Source organism: Cebus imitator, unplaced genomic scaffold (genome assembly GCF_001604975.1).
Source record: "Cebus imitator isolate Cc_AM_T3 unplaced genomic scaffold, Cebus_imitator-1.0 Scaffold38, whole genome shotgun sequence".
NCBI lineage: Eukaryota > Metazoa > Chordata > Mammalia > Primates > Cebidae > Cebus > Cebus imitator.
In genome coordinates this window covers 11,118,368-11,121,965 of record NW_016107353.1, presented here as the reverse complement: position 1 = coordinate 11,121,965, position 3,598 = coordinate 11,118,368, and the positions used below count along the sequence as shown (strand labels likewise).

General features: G+C 40.9%; 1 protein-coding gene across 1 annotated transcript in view; it reads left to right on the top strand.

Annotated features, from left to right (window-relative positions):
* The window catches only part of LOC119470708 (zinc finger protein 726-like), a 561,873-nt gene that overhangs the window by 170,115 nt on the left and 388,160 nt on the right, over positions 1-3,598 (top strand). The window lies entirely within an intron of this gene.

Genomic DNA, 3,598 nt, shown 5'->3' with positions numbered 1-3,598 from the left:
CCAAGAAAAAAAAAGAAAAAAAAAAAAAAAAGAAATTTCATGAATCTTACTCTGCCTCAGAAAGGCTTTTAGTAAGATTGTTTATAGTACTCTGTTTGGATGCATAAAAATTTTTGATATTCCTCATAAGTCAGAGATATTTAAATGTCAACAAAATTCCATAAAACATTTGAATGAGATCAAGTCTTCCTAGCTAAAAATTTTATCAGTAAATATAGAGAAAAATAGAAAATCAGTACTTTGGGTCAAATAACAGTTCTGGCACGTGAGAACCACCCAAACAAGCGTTCTTCATCATTATTATTAAAGTAGCAATAGTACCATGTGATTTCCTGGACCCGCTGGGTCAGTTTTCCACATATAAAAAGTGAAGAAGGCACTGAAATAGCAAAGGAAAATGATATAAATTAAATACTTATATGAAATACTATTAATAAAAAGCATTTAACCTCTTGCAACTATAGATGAGACTATTAGTACAACTGTAGATGAGAATATTAGTATAATATTTTTACTTCTATTGACAGAATAATCACAAAATTCTTATTTTAAATGATATTTTTTCTGCTGTATATTTGTTAGCTTTTAGTCAAATGTTATCTGAGCTCAATAGAAATCTACCAAATGAATCTTCATTTTTCACAAGCACTTTATTATTTCTACAGATTCTTATTTTTCTTAAAATGTGTTAGTTTTTAATGAATGATTTATACTTTTTTTCAGTGTGTCATTTTTTGCTGAGCAGTGGCTGTCCTACCAGGAAACTGCTATTCTCAGCTCTACCCACAGTGACTAATAATGAGTGGAAGTGATGTGTGGATAAGAAGCAAATGTGTCTTCACTGCATCTCTTTTTTAATTCATTCACTGAAGAAAGGAGAATGCTAACAGAAGATGAAAGAAGATATAATCCCTGAAAGATCATGAAGAAGTCCTCTTAACCAGAAAAAAATAAAACCCACAGAGGATGGTGATGTGAGCAGAAAATATATTATTTTGCGAAGGCTCTGAAATTTCAGTAAACAACCTGCATTGCTTTAACAAATATATTGTTTCTTTAGTTTTGATTCTTGAGGATATAATTCAATTCACTAGTGAATCAAAACTTAGAGGAGAATAACATCCGTGACGTTAGACCAACATCTTCTCCACCCCCAGCTGAGGACAATCATCGTTCTACTCTGTTTCTGTGAATTTGAATTTTTTTTTCACTTTACATAGAAATGAAATCGTGTATGTGTGTGTGTTTTCTTGTGCTAGCTTATTTTACTTAGCATAATGTCCTTCAGGTTTATCAATGTTGTTGCAAATAACAAGACTTCCTTTTTTTTCTTTTTTTAGACAGAGTCTTGCTTTGTTGCCAGGTACCATGCTGGAGTGCAGTGGTGCGAACTCAGCTCATTTCAACCTCTGCCTCCCAGGTTCAAGCAATTCTCCTGCCTCAGCCTCCTGAGTAGCTGGGACTACAGGCTTGCACCGCCATGCCCAACTAATTTTTGTATTTTTTAGTAGAAACAGGGTTTCACCATGTTGGCCAGGATGGTCTTGATCTCTTGACCTCATGATCTGCCCGCCTTGGCCTCCCAAAGTGCTGGGATTACAGGTGTGAGCCATCGTACCCGGCCAACTTCCTTTGTTTTTTTAAAGGACTGAATAGCATTCTATTTTGTAAGTATACCACACTTTCTAGAAGTGTTTTAATTTTAAAATATAAATTATGACTGTTAGATACTTTCATTTCTATGTCTTCTTTTGATTCATATTTTGGCTGATTGACAAAAATAAGATTAAAAAAAATTTTTTTTGATCAAGGTCACGGATATGGGAACGGGGCATGGAAGTGCTTAGTAGAGAAGGATGGGGTCCCTGGTGAGGACTTCACCCTCAGGCCTGTGCCCATGGACCTAAGTGAGAAAGATCACTCTGTTTTTGCAATCAAATGTTGCATTTTCAAGACCACTCTGGCCCACCGTGCCCTCATTCCTGTGGCCGTACAAATCAAGACCTCAGTAGGCACACACACAAGCAACTGAATGAGAGGAGCAGAAGAACACAGTGGCAGAGAGCAGCAGAAAGTGGCAGAGAGGCATCTGAATGATGAGAGGAGTTCAGCTGAGGATGGCCAGACTCCAGGGTAAGATTATCTCCTCTCCCTCTACCTTCCCACTCCATCTTCCCATCCTGCTGAAAGTCACCTCCACTGCTCAATAAACTCTCATCTGAGCACAGTGGCTCACACTTGTAATCCCAGCATTTTGGGAGGCCAAGGCTGGCAGATCACCAGGTCAGGAGTTCAAGACCAGCCTTGCCAACACAGTAAGACCCCCGTCTCTACTAAATATACAAAAATCAGCTGAGCATGGTGGTGGGCACCTGTAATCCAGCTATTTGGGAAGCTTAAGCAGGAGAATCACTTGAACCTGGGAGGCAGAGGTTTCAGTGAGCTGAGATGATGTCATTGCACTCCAGCCTGGACAACAAAGCTAGACTCCATCTCCAAAAAATTATTTGCATTTATCACCTTTCAAACAGTTTGTGTGACCTGCTTATCCAGAATGCCAGACAAGAATCTAAGGGGGGGTAAACACCCTGATGTCCCCGGATGGCAAGGCTAAAAGAGCCCACTGTAACCCACGTGCACTTGTCTGTCTGCGTGCTCCTGCTTCTTCAGGGGTTTGAGCTGTGGGGTGACCCTGTTACTCGTCCTGCAAGGGAAATCAGAGAACTCTCCTGTTTCAGCTGAAGGTTTTTCTTGGACAATCACCAGAAGAGTGATTACAATTGTGAAATTGTTGGATGTGCCTCTTTTATAAGACCCTGCCCCCTCACTCTCTTTTCTGTGGATAAAAGGCTTTGTTTCCCTTCACGAAGGTCTAACTGTTACATAGGACCGGAGCAGAGACCTGGGGCAACTGAAGGCATCATTTGCTGGAAGACCCCAACACTGAACTTTGTCAGCCAAGACCCGCAGACTTTGCTTGGTGTCTTTTCTTATCTCACAGTTTACAGTGGCTTGTATCACTTTTATAATGTTAAGGGTTTTGCTACAGGCTGCAGCAGTAATATTAAATAAAATGAGCATTTGGCTCAGCCATCAAAGGTACAAATCAGAGCAATATGGTTTTCATTTATTCTTAGAGGTGTCATCTTTACCCTCACCCTGGCATCCAAAGAGCACACGGCACAGGACACCTTCTCTCTGTACCACCTCCCCTCTCAGCTCAGGTGCCTGGTGTGTCCACTGCATACAAAACCTGTGCCCAACAAACATGAAGGGTGGAAGAAAAGCACAGCTGCTTTTGGGACCCCACAGGATTGGCTGGCCAGTGCTTCCTGCTCACCACACCAACAGAACTTTTTATTTTTATTTTTATTTTTATTTTTTTTTTTTTGAGGCGGAGTTTCACTCCTGTTACCCAGGCTGGAGTGCAATGGTGCGATCTCGGCTCACCGCAACCTCCGCCTCCTGGGTTCAGGCAATTCTCCTGCCTCAGCCTCCTCAGTAGCTGGGATTACAGGCACGCGCCACCATGCCCAGCCAATGTTTTTTTTGCATTTTTAGTAGAGACGGGGTTTCACCATGTTGACCAGGATGGTCT